A 27,108-nucleotide genomic window follows, 5' to 3' on the forward strand; every position below is an offset into this window, starting at 1 on the left:
TTTTTTTTTTTTTTTTTTTTCCCTGAGCTGTGATACACCTTAGATTCTAGCCAATCATAAACATCAAGCCAAATGCAACATGGAATACTGCAACCTAATCAGCTTTAAAGTAATGTTTTAAAATTCTTTGGTTTCAGTGCTAAGACACAAACTGTTTCTGGTTTGCATTGCGCAAATTTTTGTAACCAAGATCACCTACTTGACAGCAAGCAACCTCCTGCAACCAGACACAGAATACTCATTTTTCTCTAGTGACTTGTGGTTGCTGCTTAATAAATATGTAAAAAAGCAAACATATAGAAAAGAAGATGGGTTTACAAACTGATGTTTCACGCTGGTTTGTGAATGTTTCCTTTTGGACCTTTTGAATTGAGTATTTTGGTCGTTGTAAACCTGACAAGTCAAAGGATTGATTGGACTGAGAAACTGAGTGACAGTCATTTACAAGGTAACCCTGCCAATAATCATATCTGCTGTCTTGTCTGTTTCACTCTCAATGGAACCATAATTTACAAAAGGAGCTCATGCTGTATTTAATAAGATGTAAGACTAGCATTTGAGACAAACTTACCAGCAAAGTATTCGTAGAGTTAATCGATGGAGTGAGTATTAGGCTAATTTTCTTATACACTTCTATAGAATCTGACTTCTCTTTAACTTTAAGTTTTAAGGCACTTACACACTGACACAACTTTTCACAACCAGAAGCAGTGCTCGTTCTCCTAAAATCAAATCATGTTTGAAGTGACGGGTAAGAAGTCTGTTAAATAGCCCCTCTACAACCTCAAAGCCTCCTCGGGGGAGCATGCCATTCAAACAGTGGGAGAATGTGGGAAGAAAATTTGCTGGTGTGAGTGGCTCATTAAAATCCCTGCTTTAGTCTGTGGAGACACTGCAGAGTATAAATCGGAAAACTCAGACACCTGTCAGTGCCCTCTTGCCTCATAAACTTGAGATGGTTTATCATGATTTTAGGATAACCACTAGATGACTAGAAAATAATACTTTAGCTATTTTGACCTAAAAATCATCAGCAAGGTGTTATTGAGGTATTAAAGTCAGACTTTTACTACCTGACTTCAGATGAGTTTCCACCTGCTGGCCATTAGAAGGAATGAAGGTTTAAGACAAATTTGCTCTGCCTTCAACTTTGACATCCAGAAAAAGACATCTGTTGTATACAGTCAGTTTCCAGTTTGTTGTGATGTCAAACAGTGGCTGACACCGCGCTTCTCAAGCTTTTTCTCTCCAGCTCCACCCTCAAAGCCAAAAAAGGTTTGCACCCAATATGATGCTATTTGCTATTATTATCAATCTCATGCCATTAATGATTAAGAATTTGTGGTGAATTTAAGTGAAATAAAGGTTAGCATAATAACATTACGCATCACTTGTTTTTGTTCCCTTTAAAAATCAGTTCACCTGAAATCAAATCTATATTTGCCCTGATCATCTACAGCCCATTTACAGAGACTATGCCCAACCAATGGGAGCCTATAGTTTGACATTTGTAACATTGGATTTAGAGCTGGGCGATATGAGATTTTTTCATATCACGATATGTTTTTTTCATTTCAGGCGATAACGATATCTATCACGATATAAGCCAAATAACTATATTTGTAAGATTTAAATGTGCCGTTGCTCACAAGTAAAATGTGAAATAATCAGCAGCTTGTTTTTGATTTAAATATTTATTTCCCATAATAAGTTCAACAGGGTAGATGTACTTAAGGAACATGAGACTTTTTCAGATAAATAAAGGCAAATATTGCAAACTACACAAAAGGCAGCCGCTAAAGCGTTTAAGTTTCAAAATAGAACAAACGAAACAGACTAAATTGTCAATTCCACTTAGAAACAAAATATTAATTCTAAAAATAAATCTTAGTTTGTTTTACAGAAGAACAGACAAAACTGACTAACTTTTGTCAATATCAAATAAACTGAGAACTAAAAGGAAATTCTCAATCTCTCCTTGTTGTATAGCTAGCTTTTCAAACAGTTTTAACAGTTACTTTAGTCTGACAAAAGCCGAATGACGAATTAGCGCTTCCAGTCAGAGACTGAGGCTACGTCCACACGTACACGGGTATTTTTGAAAACGGAGATTTTCCGTTTTCGTTTTAAAAAATAATCCCGTCCACACATAAAGGAGAAATGAAGGAAAACGCTGCTATGAACATGCCAAAGCAGCAGGTGGCGCTAGATTCCTAACCTGTGCAGAAATGTTGGCCAATCAGAAGTCTAGAAGCCTCGGTGGGAAAAAGTAAACAAAGCTGGGGCATAGAAGCAGAACCGAGTCGTATGTGTGGAGGACAGTAACTGTGTGTATATGTAAGCATTTAAACACTGCAGAGAGTAGAATTAACAGTATTGTAGAAATTCATTTCACCGAAACAATAACGTGGCGCACAGTGTGACGCATGCACCAGTTTATTGTATTTCCAGACTTGCTTTCGGCACAATTTACAGTGCACGCTACTCTGTTTTTTGTCAGACTTGAAATAGCCGAAATACCTTCACACTACGGAACTTCTATGGCTCTTCCGTTCGACAATCTCTCCGGCATTGGAACCATCATCTGTTTTCTCTTCGGTCACGCTCGGTTGATTTTTCTAGTCGGCACACTCATTTCCTCCATTACGCGCTGGCTCCATCCGCTTGCTCCCAAACAAACACACGTGCGGCTTGGCACTTGTGCTGTACGTAACAAGTCACGCGACGTGACGCTGCGGCTGTGATTGGTTCGGCTCTGCGCTACTTAATTTGGATTGGCTGACTTTTTTTTTAAGAGGACAAGAGCGGCGAGGTCTATCGCGATAGCTTAATTTCTCTATCGAGTAAAAGTTATATCGCGATACATATCGTTATCGTTCTATCGCCCAGCTCTAATTGGATTATTTTAGATTAGATTAAATTCAACAACCACATCTGGTCAGACTCTAAGCCTTGTGATGTACATGTGCTGCCATCTCAGTTTGATAAAATTACCAAATAACATGACTGACTGTTAGCTGCTTCTTATATTCTGAGCTAGAGTCACACAGATTAATAAAATGTCACATCTAAAAAGCATACAATTAAAATAGTTTATTTTTCCATTCATCTTTCTTTAACACAAACTTTATTTTCGTATTTATAGTTTTGTTTTTTTGGGGGTTTTTTTCATTAAAAACTTTGATAAACCTTACATAGTTTTGTCAGGATTATGACTGGCATATGCAGAATATTTAATGATTTAGATATCTGGTCTTTTTATTGAATTCTCAGTGTGCACGTGTATTATCTATTTAACTGGGGAACCTTTGGATCCATCAAAATGGCTTTTGTCTTGTTTTGGAATGAAACTCTGCAAAACACTGTTAATATGAAGAGTTTGAATTGATAAAAAAGTGTAAATGGACCATTGATTGCTGATGTTATCATCACAGAAAACCGTTAAACTAAACCTTTCCATTAATTTATTGGCAGTTCACTGCAGCATTAATGTAAGAACGAGCAAGGTATTCTCGTTACATTAGTGATTGCTATTTCTGCTGACTCTGCAAGAGCCTGACATTACGTCAAGATGTTTAGCAGTCACGTTACAATGGTGTCCTTTGTGCTGGCAAAACAACCGTATGAGTTCTACCAGCGTGTCTAAACAAATAATGCCTGTTGTGCATAGTTCGGGAGAAAGTGTTGTGTTCAGACTTGGCATATTGGTCTCATGTAAAACATCTCATGTAAGATTGCAATCATTCAAAGGGCTGTTAGTCTGACTTAAAGTAGAGAGAACTTGCAAACCAACATTGTCCTACCTAGAACCAACCCGCTAGCATGGCAGAACCCCAAGAGCATATCACAAGTGTCTACACATATCCAATAAGTTGTACTACTAACAGGTTACACTACTAACTTTGCCATTTTGTTTTTTTTGTTTTCTGTTTTTTTAGCAAGAGGGCAAAATTTGTGTTTTTAACAGGTCACCCTTCGCCCGCAAGCTGTCAGATTGGTTCAGTTTGTAATAATGACTTGGTTGTTGTGTTTTGTTGAGTGTCTGTTCCTGGGTTCACATCTTTAAATAGGAGAGGACATCCCTGCAGTGTTTTAATGTGACTGTAATAGAGACTGCATGACTGACCCATTGTTTTCCCCTTTCCGTCTACTTACCAGTTGGTCAACATAGATTTCAGTATAGTAATATTCAATTCAATTCAATTTTATTTATACATTGCCAAATCACAACAACAGTCGCCTCAAGGTGCTTTATATTGTAAAGTAGACTCTACAATAATACATACAGAGAAAAACCCAACAATCATACGACGACCTATGAATAAGCACCCTTGCAACAGTGGGAAATTTAAAAAAAACAAAACAAAACCCTTTTAAATAGAAAAAACCTCCAGCAGAAGCAGTCTCATGGTGAGGCGGCCATCTGCTGCGACCAGTTGGGGTGAGAGAAGGAAGACAGGATAACAGACATGCTGTGGAAGAGAGACGGAGATTAATAACAAGTGTGATTCAATGCAGAGAGGTCTATTAACACATAGTGAGTGAGAAAGGTGACTGAAAAGGAAATACTCAGTGCATCATGGGAATCCCCCAGCAGCCTACACCTATTGCAGCAGAACTGGTCCTGGTCACCTGGTCCAGCCCTAACTATATGCTTTAACAAAAAGGAAAGTTTTAAGCCTAATCTTAAAAGTAGAGATAGTGTCTGTCTCCCGAATCCAAACTGGAAGCTGGTTCCATAGTAAAGATGACCTTCTTAAATGTTTGTCACTAAAAGCCTTGTTAATATTAATAAATGGATATATGCATTTTTTTATTAATAAAGTTGACTTAATAGTTTATATATGACAATCCTATATTATTTGTGGTGTAACATCTTTAACCCTTTACAGCCGATCGGAACGGGCACGCTCTGTTTTGCGTAACTATTTTTAAATCCCGGTAGCTCTGCAACCACATAAGCTAGCACAATCATTTTTTTTGCATATGAAACTGGAGGAGTTGTACTTACATCTTATGCCATCAGCTTGTCCTAGGTTACAGTTTCCTTCCACATATAGCTTTGCAAAAACTGCATAAAAATCACTTGCAGCAACAACAACATGATATTCCAGAAACACGCTTCGCCGATCCGATCAGCTGTTTGTAACACTTCCTATGTCCATCAGCGCGAACTATCACATGACCGCATGACCTGCCCGAAACCGGAAGTGACGTCATTTTGCGGAAATGTAGTTTTTTATGATCGGGGCCTTATGAGCCTATACTTGTGTTTTAAAAAGTTATGTTTGAGTTTATGACTTTCTGTGTCGTTTCTGGGATGCTTAGGACTCATATTGCACTGCTGGAAATAGTTTATTTTGATGCTGTTATTTTGCAAATTTGCACTATAATATTTATTTTCGTTTTTCCTGCAGTATATAAAAATTGGTGTATTTCAAAAATAAAACTATGAAGACACTCAAAATAAATTTCCTGTAGTGGAAAACTAGTTTGTGCAACTTTTTTGTATTTACAGTTTTGAGGGATGAGCCTCTTAAATTTCTCTAACTAGAAATATATGTTAAAAAAGCAAAAACAATTTTCAATTTTTTTGTAGATTATTGCACTTTTTTGCAATTTATGTAATTACTATGCACCTAATGCATGCATATTATTAAAGTTTGGGCTATAATGGTTGTATTGATGTATAGCAACTTGAAATGCTCCCAAAAATGGCTCCACAGCATGTAAAAATATAATATAAGCTCTGGCGGACTTGGTTCTATGGTAGGTCTTAAAGGGTTAACTAGCTAGATATCAGATATTAGCTCATACAGCTATTTTTTTTTAATATTCACCTTGTTACAATTTTACATTAATATAAAATATATTTTTATGTCACATTTTCAGTAATTATTGATATTGTGAGTTCTTTTTACCTTTATGTCCATGTCATGAAAATTAAATTGGGACATTTGTGCACTGGTAAAAATGTTCCTTTAAGCCTTGCTGTCATATAATGAGAAAATTTCCTTAAATCATAAACATATGCAACTAATCACATAGGTGGAACTTGGAGAGGGGTGGCTTTTCTTGTTTCAGTATTGTAGTGTAGACCTATGACATGTTCTAGGTTGACATCATGTCTCCTAGCAACACCATCCGAGTTTTCAGTCATCTGTTTTACAGGGAAGCTCCCCACCCAGAGGCTCTACACATGCTGTTTCTACAAACGGGCTCAAAATCCTTTTTTAAAAAAAAACAAAAAAAAAAAAACTAAAAACCTGCTGTTGGACGAGCATATTTTATATTTCCTCATTAAAATGTGAGGGCAGAGTCAAACTTTGGTTTTGGTTGGAGACATAAAGAGGGTCTGCTGCACCAAAGAGATGTTTGAGGTAGATTCGATTGGACAGATGAAGGTTTCTGCTGTAGGTTGCAGTAATATTTGAGACAGCGGCAATTTGTGTCTGTTCTGTGCCAGACGTTTATGGAATATAGTTACACACATGCACACAGACTCACATTATCCTCACCGTTCTGTTGTCAGAATTGATAGTAGTAATTACTGCTCTGTGACCAGTGGACCCTGTTAAACCGATGCTAGCTGTTTGTGCGCCTTTTCTGTGAGCTTTGATGCGTACTGTGAACCCATTTCCATCTTGGTGAAAGCTGTGTGTCATTATTCCGTACCACTGAGAGCCATCCAGTACATTGACAATTAATTTTTAAGAGCTACTTTCTGGTCCACTGGGAATTGTGGGAATTGCTGTCCTCGAAGCCTTTTTATGCTTCATGTCAAAGTCTTAGCAGATTGGTTTTGACCTGGTTCCCTGGTTTGACCTTTTCACATTTAGCAGAAGGATATGGGTTTATTGGAAATCTTTCCCCATCGTGTCTGTAGACAGAATTTAATACCACAGATTAAATCTGGAACAATCCAATTAATTTTTAAAATCCTCTGTAAGAGCGTTTGTTGCTGTTTTTGGCTAAAGTTAAATTCTGACATTGATCCATGAGTCAATATTCTTAAAAACATGCTGTATACATAACCTGTAAGAAACAGCTGTTGTAGCACAGGGCATTCTGTAAAGTAATTTATCATTCTTGATAAATGCATTTTTCTTTAATACTGTAGGCATTAATCCATTTTATACATTAAATATAAACAAAAAGCTGCTCTACATATTTATAGTATGCTACAGTATTTTTCTATTAGTCTCTTTTTGAACATTATTTCTAACAACATTCAATTGTAAAGATCTAAAAATCCAGTAAAACGCACTGACCACAACTGCTATATTTGGCTATAGATGGCTATACTTTGACGCCAATCTAACGCATAGGGACAGGCAAACCGCCATACTCGCATTCACACGTACGACCAAATTAGAATAACCAATTGCCTGGGAAGAAGCTGGGGTATCTGTAGAGAACCCACACAGGCTCATAGAGAATAGAAGCCCCTAGCCCAGTTTGGATTCAAACCCAGGATCTTCTTGCCACATTATGCTCTGTTAAAAAGACTCTGCATCTCTCAACCAATATATCGGACTCTGAGCTTTAGAATCAGAATTAAGTAAAACTGGTGCTCCAGTAGTCTGATTCAGTGATGTGAGAGTTTGTCTCAGTGGCTCTATTGTTTGGTGCAGTGGCCTTTTATGTGTCAGTCCGGCTTCAGTGCATTTTCTTATTAAACAAATCATGTGGAGAAGAATAAAAAGGCTGAACTATACATGACATAAAGTGATGTCACCCCCGCTACTTCTGCCATATTGACTTCCAATATGAGTGAGACTACTTTTTGAGTGCCTTGTAATGTAATTGTTAGTCACTGTTCATACAGCACTCATATCAGCATGAAATATGAAAAAAAAAAATGCTTTTATGCAAAGCAGGCTATTGATAATAAGGCCATTGTTCTGCCAGTTGGAGGGGAGGGGGGAGGCAGCATCTACCTTTTATATTAAATAATACAAAATCCATCCATGCATTCATCTGTGCATCATTTTCACCATTTTCATGGGGCACACAGAGATGTGTGGAACCCCCTCTCCTTGGACTTCCAGGGAGACACTAAAGCATTCTGAGATATGTAGCATCTTGTATGTGCAACCCTCTTTTAGTCACTACTGACAGTTTAGAATAGAAGATGCTGGAAATGCTTCACACTAAGCTCTGTTTTTATCAAAACACAGCGGTACAGCATCTGCATCGCTGTAGATGCTTGCTGGGTCTCTGAAGCTTTTTGCCAGAAGTCATGGCCTTCCTCTGTAGATGGAGTCTGCTCAGTTGTTGTGGAGATGAATTAGTTTACTATGAAAGTGAAGCACAGAATTTCACAATAACAGTAGACTGTCCTTGGTGTAATTTGTCAAAAAAAAGAAACTTCTTGAAGTATTGTGGGCAGATGAGACAAAGATGAGTCAGCCTGCAAACCAAAAGTGTGTAAATGCCCAGCAAATATTTTGATGCTGAATAACCATCATGTATTCTAGGCTTAGTTGAACAATAGATGTAAAACGAAAATTGTGCCACCTTTGCAAATGAGCATCCCTTCTGAACACCCCTGAATGTTTGTGTATGGCAATAGGGTTGTTGTTGTTTGTCTTTTTTTTTTTTGTGTGTGTGTGTGTGTGTGTGTGTGTGTGTGTGTGTGTGTGTGTGTGTGTGTATGGTCTAACCAATAGTTAAATATCATTAACTCGGTTTCCCTGGGTCTTTTCCCGTGTTGTAGTTGTGTGTCTTATTTTGAAAGAAATATTTACACGTTACCATAGGACCAGAGAGCATTAAGGGGCAGAGAGGAGGATGTTACTCTCAATGTTGTTGGTGCATTTCAGGAGGACGCTGCTAATAAAGTTACACAATTACACAGTGAATTCTGTTTATTATTATATTTACAAAATACCACAGTTTTTGTCTTGGTCGTATCATTTTATTTTGTTGTATTTATCCGCAACACCTTAAAGGCCGGTCGTGAAAATATTGTCTGACATTAAAGCCAGGTGGCAAACTCCTAAGATGGGTGGTGACCATGGTGGCCATTTAGAAGTCGGCCATCTTGGATACAACTTTTGTTTTTTCAATAGGAAGAGGGCCATGTGACACATCAAACTTATTGGTAATGTCACAAGAAAAACAATGGTGTGCTTGGTTTCAACGTAACTTTATTCTTTCATGAGTTATTTACAAGTTTCTGACCACTTATAAAATGTGTTCAATGTGCTGCCCATTGTGTTGGATTGTCAATGCAACCCTCTTCTCCCACTCTTCACACACTGATAGCAACACCGCAGGAGAAATGCCAGCACAGGCATCCAGTATCCGTAGTTTCAGGTGCTGCACATCTCGTATCTTCACACCATAGACAATTGCCTTCAGATGACCCCAAAGATAAAAGTCTAAGGGGGTCAGATCGGGAGACCTTGGGGGCCATTCAACTGGCCCACGACGACCAATCCACTTTCCAGGAAACTGTTCATCTAGGAATGCTCGGACCTGGCACCCATAATGTGGTGGTGCACCATCTTGCTGGAAAAACTCAGGGAACGTGCCAGCTTCAGTGCATAAAGAGGGAAACACATCATCATGTAGCAATTTCAAATATCCAGTGGCCTTGAGGTTTCCATTGATGAAGAATGGACCCACTATCGTTGTACCCCATATACCACACCAAACCATCACTTTTGTTGTTCCAACAGTCTTGGAGGGATCCATCCAATGTGGGTTAGTGTCAGACCAATAGTGGTGGTTTTGTTTGTTAACTTCACCATTCACATAAAAGTTTGCCTCATCACTGAACAAAATCTTCTGCGTGAACTGAGGGTCCTGTTCCAATTTTTGTTTTGCCCATTCTGCAAATTCTGTGCGCCGATCTGGGTCATCCTCGCTGGAGTTTGTAAGGGTACCATTTGTGAGTAGTGACATGCGGCGAGTGCTACGCTGTGGGTTCTTGCTACGCTGTGGGCTCTTGCTGAATGAAGCTAGACAGCCACTGATGTTTCTTCATTAGTGACAGTTTTCTTGCGTCCACATTTTGGCAAATCCAACACTGAACCAGTTTCACGAAACTTAGCAAGCAGTTTGCTAACTGTAGCATGGGAGATGGGTGGTCTCGTAGGGTGTCTTGCATTGAAATCTGCTGCAATGACCCGGTTACTGCGTTCACCAGATATCAACACAATTTCGATCCGCTCCTCACGTGTTAACCTCTTCGACATGTCAATGGCTGTGAACAAAGAGAAACTTGTAAATAACTCATGAAAGAATAAAGTTACGTTGAAACCAAGCACACCATTGTTTTTCTTGTGACATTACCAATAAGTTTGATGTGTCACATGGCCCTCTTCCTATTGAAAAAACAAAAGTTGTATCCAAGATGGCCGACTTCTAAATGGCCACCATGGTCACCACCCATCTTGAGGAGTTTGCCCCCTCACATATGCTAATGTGCCACAAACAGGACTTTAATATCACCAACCATTCCCATGTTATTACGGTGTATCTATTAAATGGGCCACCCTGTATAACAAGTGGAACATTAAAACCAGAGTTTAATGGTTTAATGCAACACAGCACTGTCCCACGCTCTGTGTTCCCTCCCAGAGTCTATGATAGATCTTGTTTTGTCATGGTAACTGTCAGTGTTGTGGGTAGCTGGCCTTTAATGTCGCCTAAAGGTCACCAACATGAGCTGCATGACTCCTCAGGGTCTGGACACAAGAAAACACTAGACCAGCTCAGAGCCAAGAAGATCACATTTTCTCTGTTCAGCCTTTATCGCTCAGTCTCTTTGGTCAAAAATGTTTAAAGTTTGTCATCAGGTGCAGAGAAGGTACAAATGACAGCATATTGCTGTTTTTATTCTAAAAAGGGAATTTTAAGAAGGTTACTCAGTTATCCACACTTTCTGTACATCAAAGCTTCAGTGGATTCGGCTGAAGATCCTGCTGTTAATTTCTTTCTTACAGTTGTGATGCTGTTATTGACTGAATTGTATTTCATTTATTTTATTTTTAATGAAAATTTAGAAAAACATGTCTCTTATAGTTCTGTTTCTTTTCTTGATGGTCTGTTTTTCTATATGAACATTTGGATGATGAAGGGTAAAATGTGAATGAAGGTATTTCCCACGCAAACTGGAAACCAAAAGGTTGTTAAGCAGAAGGGTTTTTGTGCCCTGGTCCACGGATCTTTTATAATTTTCTGCATCTGTTAGTGTACAGGTTTTTTTTTGTTTTGTTTTGTTTTTTGTTTTTTTGTTGGTTTTTTTTGTTTTTGTTTTTTTTTTTGGTAATGTTTGTGATGGCAGTAAAATTAAAGTGGGTCAGTTGTGCTTGATTAACAGTTCAAAAATAATCCTTGTTTATTTTGAGAGCTTTTTTTTTTTTTTTTTTTTCTTTGAGTCATAAAATAAGGTGCACACAAAGAAATGACAAGGCTTTATCCATGGACATGCAGCACCCAAAAAAGTCATTGCGTTGTATCGCTGGGGATGGATGAATGACCATCTTCCTTAGAGAGAACAAATCCTTTTATCCTTTTTTAGAAAGCAGCCAAGCTCTGAGGTCAGTGGAATGCCAGAAAAGGTTCAGACCAACATTTATAGCTTGATATTAATAGAATCAGTTTGTCATGTTAAAATGTAAGTGTTCACAATTACAAGGAGGAAATGGAGGAAGCTACTGTGATGCATTGGTTGTGTTCCTAGATAGGAAAAAGAATGCACAGTGTAAGACCAGGTTGTATCCAATGTTTCTGTATGCGTTTTCCATCTGCTTCTCTCATGGTTGCTGAGAGATCCCTAAGCCTGTGTGACTGGGACTCAGAGAAATGAGGAAGTCCACATCTATTCAGAAGCTGCTGTCTCTCATGCAAAGTGGAGAATGTTGTTTCATTCAGGTGTTGGGTGAGTTTTAAAGAGGAGAGAGAAAATAAAGAATGCATTTCCTCCATTCCAGTATAGTTTGTATGTACTTTTACCTGCTTCCTGCTTTGCCACAGTAACCCCCCCCCCCCCCCCCCCCCACACACACACACACACACACCAGGGTTTCCCTGACCTGAGGCTGCTCTGCTCTTGTTCTTTTCCATAATAACGATACATGCAGTCGTTTATCTTACAATGGAAAGTGCCCAGGGATTGCAGTTGTTTCGATTCAGACTGCTTAAATAAAATAGACTTAATCTGATAAGGTGTGTGTGTGTGTGTGTGTGTGTGTGTTTCCGTCTGTCTCCTGAGCTATCTTATTTAGCCCCACCCTCTCATTACACAGAGAAACTGGGAGAGTCTGAGGCACAGAAAGTAGCAAGAAAAACAAGGGAAAGTTCAAAAACTGCACCAGATTCTCAGCAGGAAACCAGTCAGTTGATCAGGCTTACATTTACAGTTGGGAGATTTTTGTCAGTTTCTGTAAGTCATTCATTCGGTTGGTCTCTCTGTCAGGTGGTTTAGTTAGTTGGTCCATCAGTTACAGAAGCAGAAATCTGGTCTGCAATTTAACACTAAACACATTAAGACAGAACCAATAAACTACTCCCTATGTCCCTGCAGCCAGTCAGCTGCTTAGTGAAGGGAGTGGCTTTCTGCTCTGCTGCCTGCAGCTGTATTACAGTCATTCACCAGGTCATCCAGTGATCCAGCCTCCTAGCCAGCCAGCCAGCCAGCCAGCCAGTAAGTCAGTGGTTGTAAATGCAGGGCTGCTGTTCAGCTGCTCTGAACTCCTTGTATCTCCCCTCAGGATCTTACACCATTGAATCAGCTGAGGAGCTGCTGAGAGGTAAGCAGTTGTGACTTTCACAGAAGTTTGGCAACATTTTGGAGCAGCTGTCTGGCTTTTTGTGGGCATGTGATAGGCTGCAGGGTTTGTGTGCAGAAAGGAAAAATGTATTTTAAAAAAAGTCAGTTTTGAACAAGGAAATGTAGTCGCTGCATCTGTGGAATGCGATCACACCCTTTTCTACAAGTTGAATTGTGTTAGCATGTTGTTGCGCTCGGCTACATCATCCAGGCTGCTCATTATCCGGGCTCTGAATTTTCTCACATTCTCAGTCTCATGACAGTGGTGATGCTCTGAAGGCAAGTATTAGGCTGGTTTATTAAAGACTGACTTCAGTGTCTATATCAGAAAAAACCACCAGTTTGACTCCCACTTGTCTGTTATTTATAACTTTTTTTTTTTTGGAGAACTTTAAGTTAATTGTGAAAGAAAAAGATCAAAAAGCATAAAGAAAATAAAAGAGCTAGTATGAGAACAAACTGATCCTGCTTATTGACTTGTGGTAAGCTCCAGAAGTTAAGGGGCTTTTAGACTTTTTCAAATGATTTTTCTTTTTTCTCTGTATATGTAATTTCTTAGTGGAAGGTTTGAGATCATTTGCCTATCCAGTGTGTAACATTTCCTCAAAAGTCATTCTGACAGCTTCACAAATGTTTTAATCTTAATGCCATAAATACTGACCCAGTCTTCCTCAGTCATCTGTGGATTCAGTATGTATGTATAGTGAATTTGCTAGAGTTACATATGTTCACCAGTATTGACCAATTATATACACTTATCTGGGTATGAGCTTTAGTACAGGCTGAATTCCAATCCTCTGCTAAGTTTTTAGTTTCCAAATCTTCAATTTATGCATTTAGTGTATAACATAAGGTCTTTAATCAACAGGCTAAAACGGTGTATAAGATTTTGATATGAATCTCTTTGTTAAACAGTCCTTTGTCATTATTTTAGAATGTGTTTGAGAGGATCTTCCGGCTTAATTATGTTGATGTGCTTTTACAAACTTCTCAACTGTAGACATTTTTTTTTTTTAAATTACAAATTATTTGTAATTACAATAATACCAATTATGATACCTGTGCAAACCTTAAATTTTATATCCAGAAACATACTGCCTTTTTTCTCAGGAAATGCAGTAGCATTGCAGGATATTGCATTGCCAGGCTATTCAAGGTGCCCTTTGGAAGATGTGGCGATATTGGTCATCAACAGAAAATAGTCGTATGTTTATCAGCGTTTTTATTGAGGTTGTCCATGGAAGCTTGCGATTTTTGTCCTGCTTTTGTACTTTATTTTTACTTCCTTTTGCGCTTTCCCGTTCACTCGGTGGTTATGATTCAGTCACCACCAGGTTAAAACTGGGTGACATCTCTTTTACACCTAGGAAAACTCAATGGCTGCTAGGCAATTTTTACATTCAGTGACCAATTGAAAGCAGCTGGGACAACCAGTTTGTTTCCCCAAGGCTGTGTGCAAATACCCTTAACCTCTGGTCAATTGCACAGGTCACTTGTTGGGAGTGATTCTGTCTTTAAACAGTTGCAGTCCAGCTCAGACCGACTGTAACCGCAATGACAGATTCGCAAAGGTTTGCAACTCGTGTGTGAAAAGACTCTTTACAGTAGTGCACTCGACTCAGCTGGCCGCCAGCTGGTTGTATTCTGGTTATATTCCTATATAAAAGGTTCCAGAGCACCAATGCCAATTTGCAGTTGAGTTGACTTCATGCAGCAACTACTGTATGTCACAATTTATGGAAGAATTTCTGTTTTAAATATACACAGTTTTGGCTGGACTCTGAATGTAGGTAGTTATTTGAATTTCTGTATGGAGATGAGATGGCAGAATGATTTTGTCTTATTGCTGTTTGTTTGCTTGGTTGTTTTTGTTTTTTTTCACCGTCTTGATGCACCAAAGCTTTTCTTTGAAGACGGCATCTGACTGTCAATGGTTGCAAACTGGCCCCGATCTTCTATTTCAAAGGAAAAAAATTGCAAGTTGATTGCACGTGGTCACAATAAAAATCATTTTGTTAAGGCTGCTGTCTCCAACCACTGTTTTCAGTGGGAGGGGGAAAAAAATAAATTCTTGAGGCTTACATTTGTATTCTTCACCTTCATTTCAGTAGGAAGCCGTGGGATTAGGTATGAGAGCGAGGCTTTTGGAGTGTCAAGAGATGGGCAGATGGCTGGTTTTGTTTTTCCCCCCCTTATATAAATATACAGTATTTAAAAAAAGAGCAGCTGTATCCTTAAGTAAATTTGTATTTAACTGATATCACGAGAAATTAATTTGCTGTTAAAATAATAATAATAATAATAATAATAATAATAATAATAATAATAATAATAATAATAATAATAATAATAATAATAATAATAATAAAAAACATTGAATATTTTTGACAGGAATTGTTCGCAGGGAAGGTTAGGTGTCTTTGATGTATTTAATTACCATCCAGAACCCACATGTTGGTGTCACTGAATTATTATTTTTTTTGATGATTTGTGTGAAGTGTGTATATGTGTGTGACAGAAAGCCTCTTCCACTGCGTAGGACTAAAGCACATTTGCTGTGTTTAAACAGTATTATCTCAGAACTGGTTTGACTGCAGAGGGGGAATGGTGTCATTTGAAGCCTGCAATATGTTGTAATAATTTGCAGAGTTCACTTGATGTGACTGAAATTGTTGGTAATAAATGCTGCTTCCTCCTACTCGTATGTGACAGGCATTTCCTCTTTTGTGATTTATATTGGAGGCGATACTAAAGTCAATATTTGACTCTGGTTTCTGTGAAAAGAAAGAAGCAGTTTTAAAAAAAACATAAAAAGGCCCATGAAACCTTGAACTCTTTTAGTCATTATTAAAACATTGCTCTCTGCCGAACCTTGAGGAACTGAAAGAAAACCACATCAGAAAAATTAATTTTGTTGCTTTTATAGCTTTACTTTCCGGGCTTTACTGACACTTTGGAAGTAAACACGAATATGAATTTGTCTTTTATTTTGTATTCCCATGTGAGAAACACAGTTGAAAAGAAATCAAAATATTGACTTAATAACATTTAATAATAGTTAATTTGTTATCTTTTTTTAAATAGTCAACTGTTAACCTTTAAAAGGCAGTTTTATGTTTTTGTATGTTGTCTGTATAATTACTTGCTTAAGGCTTGTAAAATCATCAATCAGGCTTAAAAACAAAACTTGCACAATAAGCTTATAGAAGATACTTTTCCCTATTTCATCATATTCATCATGAGAAAAAATGACACTTAAATTTAAGCAAATGGAACAAGAAAAGGTCACAAAGTACCTAAATTAGATTGAGGACCTACAGACCAGAAGATCTTGATTGAATTAAAGTGTTAATAGGATTTTGCAGACAGTGTATGCTGATTAGATCTGCAGAGTTCAGGTATTGTCTGCTATTTACTGCACTTTCCCTATATTTAAAAAAAACAAACAGTATTTGCTTGTTCTACCCGCTATTGCTTTGCATAAATATGATGTTAGAACATTTAAATGTGAAAAGTAGTTACTTAGTGAAATGTAAGATGAGCTAATAAATGCTGTGTAATTACCAAATCACTTGGCTTTAGGACCCTGGAGTGTGGGGCAGACACTCCATCTGATAATGATGCTGTGGGCTTTTTTTTTGTTTGTTTGTTTGTTACTCTCCTTTGCTACTCTCGCTTATGGCAGAACCACACATCCAATCAGCTGACTAATCACGTGACTGTCAACTCAATAAGCAATGAAGGAGGCCAGAGTTTTAAGGAAAATGATAAAGAAGTCAAACACAGTTAGTTATACAGAGAAAAATGGACCAGTGTCTGATTGTTTCAAAGCTGAGTGAAGTAGATTGGAGGATGGTGGGGCTCCTCAGGGATTGGATTTTGTAGCATTCAAGTTTATCTAGTGTTTTAGCTCTGCGAGTTCCAGATCCTTGATGGTTAATGTATCAGGACGGCTTGAATGGAAATGTACTGTTCTTAGTTAGCCACAACTCAGAGAGCACAGACCTATGTTGTTATGCCATTGTCAGTCCCAGTTCAGGGTCATTGCCTGCATAAATTACAGTGTTGCAATTAGGGCTGCCACAAACGATTATTTTGATAGTTGACTAGTCGCCGATTATTTTTGCGATTACTCGACTAATCAGATCATGCATCCATTGGACATACGATGTACAGCTTATTGCACCAGCAGCATCTGCTCTTATATAACTATCATTAGCTTACAGCTTGAAGTGTTTGTGCTAACTAAAAATAAAGACAAGATGGTAGTTTATTAAATTTTAATGAAATTTGCAGATTGTTTCGGTGAAGTTTAATAAACTCCTTGCTATCTAAAATATAACAGGACACCGGAGTATATTCTCGAGCATCTCACACTTCTGATAATCAGCTGTCTGCTTGACGTTTATTCAGCTGTGTAAAAACTATAACTTTAATCTCAGCCAAACCGATTTACTCAGGAACAAATAAAATACTAAAAAAAGCCAAACAATAACATTTTTAAGTTATCTAAGTGACTTATATATGTTTAACCTGAGTAGCGAAAGACGGCGGTGGGTTTGAAAACGATTTGCCGGGAGTCCGGTGTTCTCACGGGCTCTAGTGAGCTTGCCCCCGGCTAGCTATCGAGCTGTGGGTAACAGACGTCTCCGAAAACGTCGGAGCGCTTTTGAAAATATGTGGCGTCTTGATAAACTGAGCAGATATTTGAGGTTTACACAGCTACATTCTCGCCTGAAAATATGTTAAACGTTTATTTTGTGACCCAGAAAGAATAATAAGAGTAATATTAAAACTAACTAGCTGCCGCCATTGTTGGCAACTGCGCTGGTAGGGATGGGTATCGAAAACCGGTTCTTGTTGAGAACCGGTTCCCACTGTTTCAATTCCTTGGAATTGTTTGCCATTTTTGCAAACGATTCCCTTATCGATTCCAGTCGCCCCGAATGACGTCACCACGTTGCGGAGCGTCATTTACCTGGCAGGAAACATGGCGGCTCAAACGCTCAAAAGTTTGGTTATACTTTACGAGAACGGATGACAACAGGGCAACTTGCAATACTTGCAAAGTAGATATTTCATTTAAGGGAGGAAACACTACGAATATGCAAAAGCATTTGCTCACAAAACACGCGATGACCTTAAATGAATGTCGTGTTTTTAATTCCGCTCCGGACTCGTGAATCTCAACCCAGCAGCAGCGGTAACGTTTGCACGTCCTCTCCCGTTAATGCGGCAGGTAAATAATCAACTAACAGTGCATATTATGTTAGCGCGATCTGCCTTATCTGCCATTACTGCCATTACTGTGCGTTTAGGTGACCATGATGAGAGAGACAGACAGAGTCTAATGTTACCGAGCAGTGACTAAGTTTGTGGTCGAAGGCTTGCACCCATTTGCCACAGCAGATGCCCCCGATTTTCGGTAAGTGAATGTGTTTAATTGTAGGCAGGGACATTACTGGATATTCTTGTGTAATTGCTACAGAATAATTTATGTTATGCTTTGTTATTGCTACAGAAGAATATTTATTTTATTATTTTACATTTACAATTTTTTTTCCCCGGGGTCCCTGTGACACCACATTGAAGAGCCATAGGCTGGATCTCTTAAGATGTCACTGTTGGGTTTGTAAGGCCATGTTACTCCTAAATTTCTATCTTGTTCAAAGAGAAGATATAAAACAAAGTTCTAAGCTAATCGACCTTAGTGTTCTCCTTTTTTAAAAAGAATTGATAAGAGAATCAATAAAGAATCGAATCGTTAAACAGAATCGAAAATGGAATCGGAATCGTGAAAATCTTATCAATACCCATCCCTATGCGCTGGGCTGTGCTATGAATTCTGGGACACAGCTTCTTCTTCTTCGGGGTTTAACGGCAGCTGGCATCCTTGTACACGCAGTGCTGCCATCTTCTGTTTCAGTCCATTATTATCTTAAATCCTACTACTCATTTCTGCGTCCTTTGTGATCTTACAAAGCTTCAAACGATGCGTCGACTATTAAATTAGTCATCGACGATTTTAATAGTCAACATAATCGTGACTAGTCGACTAATCGTGGCAGCCCTAGTTGCAATCATTAATTTGTTGAATACAACATTTACTGTAAATAACATTGTTACCCTTTGCTGTCATTGATCACTTGCTCTCATTGGTGCTACAATTAACATTAATGTTTATACCCATACTGTGATTAATGTTTTAGGCTAGTTATGCTAACAGTATCATATCAGGTCTGTTGGTGTAGGCAAGTTGGCTGCTGTAAAGCTGTAGTGAGAGCATTGCTGGGGATAAATCCCGTTGGATTCTTGGTGGGTGTTGGATTCACCCACCAGCTGTGGGTGCCATTTGTCACTGATTCTCTTTATAATTGTTATGGACAGAATTTGTAGGTGCAGCAAAGGGGTGTGACGTGTAGGATTTGGTGATCTTGGGATCTCTGTTTTTTGCAGATGATATGGTTCTGTTGCCTCCACTGAGCAATGACCTGCAGCTTACACTGGGGTGGGGGTATAGCAGAGTGTCTCAGCTTGGATGAGAATTAGCATCTCCAAGTGTGAGGACATGGTTGGTGGTCAGAATGTGTGGCATGCCACCGCTGGGTTGGTCAGGAGTCGCCAAGAGCAGGAGTTCTGGTATCTCAGGTGCTACTTCATGCGCGAGGGAACTGGTCTGTTGTGGTGAAGAGAGAGATGAGTTTGAAAGTGAAGCTGATGATTTTACTCTGCTCACTATGACCAGATGCTGTAAGTAGCAACTGATGGAATGAGAGCTGCTTTTGTGTAACTGTTGTCAGGTTAATGTTTGATTTGACTGAGTAAACATTTGGGTTGCAGTCTGGCTGCGTAATGTCTAGAAAAGTTTATTGCCAATGACAATGTATGACATAGTGGTAAGTAATAAATTAAAGCGACATGTGCGTTTTTAGCTCGATCGTGGCTCAAGAGTTTGGAGTTCGCCTTGTAATCGGAAGGTTGCCAGTTCGAGCCCCGGCTTGGACAGTCTCGGTCGTTGTGTCCTTGGGCGTTGCCTACTGGTGGTGGTCAGAGGGTCCAGTGGCGCCAGTGTCCGGCAGCCTCGCCTCTGTCAGTGCTCCCCAGGGTGGCTGTGGCTACAATGTAGCTTCCCCTCACCAATGTGTGAATGGGTGGATGACTGGACGTGTAAAGCGAATACAAAAATACAGGCCATTTACCATTTGGTTAGTAAGCATTCATCATACAATGGTTGCAACACTCAAATATGCTGGAAAAACAGCAGATTCTCCCTATTTAACAAATATGCTTTGTGTAAAGCTCCATACACAGCAGTCTCAGCGGTATTCTGTTTACAAGTCTAGAGCTGTTGGACATAACCAAGTTAAACACATCACAACTATTAGAGTCATGAGACCACAATGTTCAATTGTGTCTCTGCACATTAGTCTAAATTCCAGCATTCTGGTCTGATTTGTATTTGATCAGGTTTCATGTGGCTGGATGTAATAGAATTTCTTTCTATCACGGCAGGGCACGAAGAGCTCTGCAAATGGAATTTGATGATTGCTGGTTTCTTGACAGACTCTCTTGTTATAGTGTGACTTGTTAGTCGCTCATTGCTGTGGGGTTGTTTTTCACTGCGCTTGCAAATAATTCTTTGTCAAATTCTCCTCAGTCTTCTCCTCCTTTTGAATTTTCCGTTTTGAAGTTTATCCATCATTACTGCAAAGATATGTGGCTGCAAGGATGTGCCAGACTGTGAGCAGGTGGAAATGCTTTCATGAATTGGGTGTACTGTTGTGTATTACAAGCTGAGTACAGCCAAACATATTGATGTTGATGAAAATGTCACAGGTTTTTACTGCGTTACTATAAACACAATCTGTCTGATCACTAGTCCTTATGTGTGGATATTCAAATAGGAGATTGGCCATATTATTGGCTTTTTAGAGGTTTTTATCTCATCTGCAATTTCAGAATTCAAAGTGGAACTTTATTCCTCCAGTTATATGCTGATATGCTGCTGTGGTTCAGATTTAATTATCTCAATAACTGTTGAGTTTATTTTTTGTTCCCTGAGGGGTTTATTTTCCTTTCTTAAACTGAAATGAATTTGTAAAGCACTTCTCTGATTCTGAAACCCACCTACTGCCACTGCTGTCAATATGTTGCCAACAGAGGCCTCAGTGGGACATAGAGGACATTAATGACATATTATTAAGTTAAGTACAGCAACTCTGTATGCAAACAGAGACACAAGAGGACATGTGACAGGCATAGGGTAGAAACCACAGGATGCTATGTCTGTGTAGCTAAATACAAAAACAGATGGGTAGTGTGAAATACACAATACATGAATATTATTATTTAAAGTGCATTATAATCTTGGTGGGGATTAACCATGTCCTTGTATTGCTGACACCTAAATGATTGCATTGTAGTCTGGTGAAAGTTATTTTTGCTGTAACCTGTTAGCCCGCCACTAAGTTAGTTAATGGAAGTTGGAAATTGGTCACAAAGAGGGTGCTCCAACAAAAAGCCCCTTGTGGCTGAGCTGGTTACTAACAGATTATTGCAATTGCCCAGAGTTTGCATTCTCCTTTGCTCTCTTTCTTCCTCCATAAGCTGTGGTGAAACTTTAAAAAAAACCCACATTCATGTATAGAGCCTGATTAGTGCTCTGCATACGGCTTATTTAGTGAGTCATAAAATGCACAAAAGTGGCACATCAAACTAAGTTTAGTTTTACTACTGTTTACATTCAGTACCGCCATCTTGGATTAATAACTCAAGGTTGCTGGGGCTGCTCTAAGTTTTCAAGCTGAAGGGGTGTTGTAGATTTAAATTGGGGATGGTAACTCTGAAATTCCAACTTCCAGTTTATTCATGAACGGACCATGAAGCCTAAGTTATCATTAGGGATTAGAGTGTTATGGAGAAAGTTAGGACTTTCTGATCAACAGGCATACAAAAATATTCAGAAAGTTTCTTCTTGTTGGTAGGGATGTTGAAGAACAAAATAAAATAAGATATTCTAATTCCATAAGGTTAGCATTAGGATTAAAGACTAAGGAAGGTGTAATGTAGGTCTACTTTACTCTTAATTTGTTTTTTTATTTTCTTAAAAGATAAGAACTGACGAGTACCATATCTCTGAGCATTATTGGTTAAACTAGTGGTACTGTTAAAATCAGTATTATCGTTATATGCACTTCTCCCAATGTTGTTTGTGCAGTTCACTCCTGTAGACATAATTTAGAGTGTTATTTTTTGTGATGAAAGCAGCACTCTTTAGACCTCTTGGCTACATTCATGCTTTTGATCTTTCTGCTCCACCGTGCCAGATGTGCCTCACTGTTTTGCTAAGTGGGTCTGATTTGCTGAAAGGTTTGGAACAATGCAAGACATAAACCAGGAGGACGCCTGAGCAAATTGAATAATCAAGGGTCAATCTTCACCCATGTTAGCGGTTATTGATCGCTCGGCTCCACAGAATAGATTGCTAATGACAGCACAGGTTTTCAACAGAGTCCACTGCAGAGATGGGAAACAAATTAGTCAGATCTGGTTAAAGTGATTTAGAGGCCACAACAGTCAAATGTAAAGGTCTCTGACAAATGTCTGCTGCTTCTAATAATAAAGGCTTACTGAGAAACAAACATTGGTACATTAGCTTGAGAAGACAAAAGTAAAATACATGACTTTCTTTCCACCAATGTTAATGCTTTGTTTTCACAGTGAGTGTCTTTATCATTGTTTCTCTGTCAAGTACGGACAGCTGGCGTAAGTAAGCCAATTCTCAGCTGTTGTACTTGGCTTTTAAAGCAACACTTTCTGTTTTACTTTCATTTTGCTTCTGTGGTGTCTCCTTTTGTTTGTTTCTTTTTTTTTTTTTTTTTTTTTTTTTTTTTTTTTTTTTTTTGCATAAAGGATTCACAGGAAACATTTTATGGGTGTACTTAATAGTTACGTTAAACAAGCTAAATGAGTTTTCTCCTGCGGTCACCATGCAGTCAGTATGGTTTCTAATGCAAACTGGACATTAAAATACATAAAATATATAGATTTTTATTTTTTTAATACAGTAGTTGCTCATGGCTGTTCTCAGTGGTTAATGTAATGAACAAATTGCACATAGCAGTGCTACTAATGGGCACAGATGCAATTAAAGTAAACAAGACTAAATTTGCCCGATTGTTTCTAAAGAAACAAGCACTGTATTTCTTTGGTATTACAGATTAAAGATTTAAAAACTGGCAACGTCATAATGAATAAAGATGTCATATTTCAAGTTTGTTTTTTTTTTTTTTAGCTCAGTTACTATAACAAATTTCGATTGACTCCATATTTAGATTGACCTCCTGTGCAACTGGTAAACATGATGTTACCATTTGGGAGTTTAAATTGTAAAATTTAAATGTCTGACATTAAAATTCAAAATGCCTATCCTAGGCAGCGGTGGGTGTTTTCTGTAGGGCTTTTTTTCCCTATCTGATCATGTTAATGCTATCATTTGGGCAACTTCTAGCTTTCATAGTATTTACTATAATCTATGTTGAGCTCAGCTTATGATTAGGCATATGATGAAGAAGCCTCTCAAACCTCTTCAGTAGCAGGTTTATCAGAGAGCCACCTCGACAGGACAAGACTCGGATGTCTATCTGCATCTAAAGGACAAAGGTCACTCTTTCGAGTGACCTTTGTCTCTGTTCACATTTTGGACAGAGAGGACAGATGGTTCAAAAGAGTAGTGAAAGAAGCCATCTATGTCCACTGTGAACGACCATCTTTAAACAGAGGTGGTGGCCTGTGACACAAACTGTCAGCCATCTATCCCTTCCCAGATGCCTTAACGCCCACTCACATCCTGGGCCTTTTGACCTCAGTAAATCACATAATAGGGTGGGGGGTAGGGTTCACAATGAGTTCACCCGAAACCATTGCTGATTGTGACCTACACCCGTTTTCATACCTTGGCTCGTGTGATTAGGTTGACGATCAATAAGTGGTCCAGGACCCTCTTAGGGACACTCCTAGGGTCTTATAATCTGGGGCTTTCCACCAGTTGCTCTTAGAACTGAAGAAGCTTCTTGGATGAGAGGTGAAACGTCTTCAAGGAAACTTAAAGAAGTCCAGACGTGTTTCCTTCCGAGCTCCTAAGAGGAAGAGATATTTATACTTTTGCCTCTGTCTGTTCTACGAAGCATTTAATCAGAGGGCGAGGTTACATGAACCTTACATAGCTAATAAGCTACAAATACTTCTCCAGAGGCTTACTATTTTTAATGCTTAAAGTTTAGTTGTAAAGGTTAAACTGCAGCGAGGAGATACAGATGAACCCAGTGAATGTGGATAAATAATTAATCCAGCATAGGCCGTCATCAGTGTCCTGCTGCTTTTTAGTAGTACAATGGAAATTTTTACACATCCTTTTGTTGGGATGTGTCTCTGTAAAAACCAGTGTTGTTGGACCTAAAAAAATGTATTGTGATATATTTTGCTAGAACCTTTATCTGATGATTTTTTTATTTTTTTTTTTGCTTTGTTTTTGTTTCACTGCTTTTCATCTCGTCATGTAAACTGTGAACACTCACATGCTGCTAGGTAGCTCTAAACTCGACACAAAAATCGGATGTTTTGCTCAGAGCCATCTGGTCCTGAGAGAGTAAATCTAATTTGGAAATCCAACTTGGGTTTGGTTGAAAATGTATTAAACTGAAATGAATTATTTATTGATTTAATTTGAAATTAATTAGGCTCAAGGTTGCATTATGTATAAAGATCTAATGAACCCCAAAGATGAAACGCTTTTTTTTTTTTTTCTTCCCCCCCATCTGCAGATAATGAGTTTTAGTGTTCGACAAACTACAGGCTGATGTTTCTGTCTACATTTCTATATGAATCTGTTAAACCTGGATTAACAAGCATACTTTTTCTTGGAAAAATAGCATTGGATCTCCTCCTCTTTACCTCTTTCACATCTTATCAACGTGTTCGGGTAATTTATAATCATGGTAATGGTTTTAATTATTAAACAGGAATTATGAACAAGACGAGACAGATGGCAGACACAGTAGTAAATTGGCTACATGGGTAAAAAGTAGCAAATAATTTTGCAGTAACAAAGGCCAGTTCGTGGTCAATGTTAGGTTGCATCAAGCCAACAGGTCAATTTAATTGTGAGGTGTTGATGCTGATTAGAGTCACTGAAGGAATCCTAACATTTAGCCTAGCTTTAAACGTGCATGAAGGCTGGAAAGAAGCTAAAAGCTTCTTCTTATCTTATTGAGTTTGGCTAAATCCACAGAAAGCAGTGAATGTTGGAGTTGCACAGTTTAACTGATCACAGGCCTTGATAATTCTGCTTTCGGCTGCTCCCTTGTCACAAGGGGTGACCACAGTGGGAAGCACCGCATGTTTGATTTGGCAGAGTTTTACACTTTCTGACACACCCCCAAAGGGAATTTGTGTCCCCGGCTAGAATTGAACCAGCACATGTGTTAATCACTACAAAATGGGGCCAGTTTTCTGGAAATCACAAAACAAATAATTATTAAGGGTTCCCTTACCTCCCAAATTCCATTATATATTTATCATTATTATTATTATAGATCCCTTTATTTTGTTTGTGCCCCTCTCTAAAACTTAATTTAGTGGGACATATTTAATTATTTTATTCATGAATTCTAATTAAAGTTCAAGGAAATGCCCCATAATTTAAAACACGAGTTTCATCTTTTTTTTTCATTTTAAGAGTTCAGTGAATTTCTTTTTCTAAACTCTGCCTGTAATCATGTTAAATGATTATCTCTCTCGGACTATGATTTTTGCCATCATCAAACAGGCCTACAAGACCTAAATCGCCGCCATGTAAACTCCAAAACATTACAGTTTGTGTGACGTCGATCAGGGTTGATTTGTCTGTCAAATCCAGGCTGAGTGACGTAGACTGCATACAACAAGAGCTTGACTAGCATGTGTGAAGGGAAGCCTGAGACAGGAAAGACTGGAGCATGTTGGTTAGCGGCAACTTTCAAAATAAGAGTGAGAAAACTTTCCAGTGGTAAATAGATTATGTTGTCTAGGACAGATTAAAAAATAAATAAATAAATAAAATGCTCAGTGTATCTGGACTGCCTATCCACCTATGTGTTGGAAACACTGGAATGATGTGAAGTGTGGTTCCAATAAGCTATTTGGTCATCTCATCCAGGACTCACTGCCTGCAATTAAGAATATACTTGTTTTCTGACTTGTACTGAAATGAATTGTCAGAAAGATTTGCGGTCACTGCAGTAAGGTCAAAATTTAGCTGAAATTTGCTTTACTTTGACCTGAAACCTCTATGGCTCATGATGGGTAAAGTAATCTTAATTTACAAGACTCAGGGAATGGTTATAAGGCATTGCAATGCATTGTAAGGATAAAGAGGTATACATTTAACTTAATAAGTGATTATAAATGGTAATGTTGGAGCTGTTCCACAGGAAACTCAGGCTAACTCCACCAAACTGAATATGTACATACTGCTACAGGCTCAAGACCTGATCAAAAGAACACACAGGATTTTATGCAAGTAGGCCAAAGAGCAAAGCAGAGCCTTTGTCTTACATTATGTCGTTTATGGGAGATTTACATGTTTTTATGCAGTGATGCTACCTTATTAAGGTCGGCAGGTTTGAAATCTCACCTCCAAATGTTGTTTTAATACATGCTGTTGTATTATGCACAGTCTAGACTTCACCACCTTTTTTTTCTGTCCTTCACATTAAATGTACAGTGTAATAAGTCAGCGAGTGTTAAGAGCAGCACAGCAGTGAATGGTGAAAATTACACCCTGGGTCTGCCAGAAGGATTTATGTCTCACTGTACAAGTGTAGATTCCCCTGAATGTATAAGCAGCATTGTGACAATAGATGGATATGATACTTTGTTAGGCCACATTGTGAATCCATTACATACTTAATTACAGTGATGGGGAGCCAAGAGGATAAATAATGCATTTAATCATTACTACTATGTAAGATTTGATTACTGAGCCCATCTCTATGGGAATGCTCTTCAGTATTGTCTATGTGATTGGTGTTGCCTTTCAAAGTGAATCTGATGTGATATGCAATCTTATATGCAAGGGTATCCACGGGTTATGTTTAGCACATAGTGTACTTGGTAAAAGTTAGTTGCCGTGATGGAGGCAGTGCAGAACGCAGTGGTTGCACCACCTACTATATGACCCTGTATCTGAAACCACCTACAACTAATTTCTTGAATGTCTTTTTAAAGGTTAAGAAAGTCCCCTGTTCAAAGGCATGTTTTAAAGCTCAGTAAATGCACGATGTTCC

At 38.5% G+C, this 27,108-nt stretch overlaps 1 protein-coding gene across 2 annotated transcripts in view; it reads left to right on the top strand.

Annotated features, from left to right (window-relative positions):
* LOC102294825 (ras-related protein Rab-27B) overlaps positions 1 to 27,108 on the top strand; it is a 92,464-nt gene that overhangs the window by 41,658 nt on the left and 23,698 nt on the right. The window contains exon 1 of one of the 2 annotated variants that reach the window (XM_005921667.2): positions 12,066 to 12,764. The exons of the other annotated variant lie outside the window; for it this stretch is intronic. The gene's annotated coding sequence lies outside the window, so the exon portion shown is untranslated. Of the gene's footprint in view, positions 1 to 12,065; positions 12,765 to 27,108 lie in introns of those variants that run through there. 2 annotated transcript variants of the gene reach the window in all.

Source organism: Haplochromis burtoni, unplaced genomic scaffold (assembly GCF_018398535.1).
Source record: "Haplochromis burtoni strain Fernald_Lab_line unplaced genomic scaffold, NCSU_Asbu1 Contig_51, whole genome shotgun sequence".
Taxonomy (NCBI): domain Eukaryota; kingdom Metazoa; phylum Chordata; class Actinopteri; order Cichliformes; family Cichlidae; genus Haplochromis; species Haplochromis burtoni.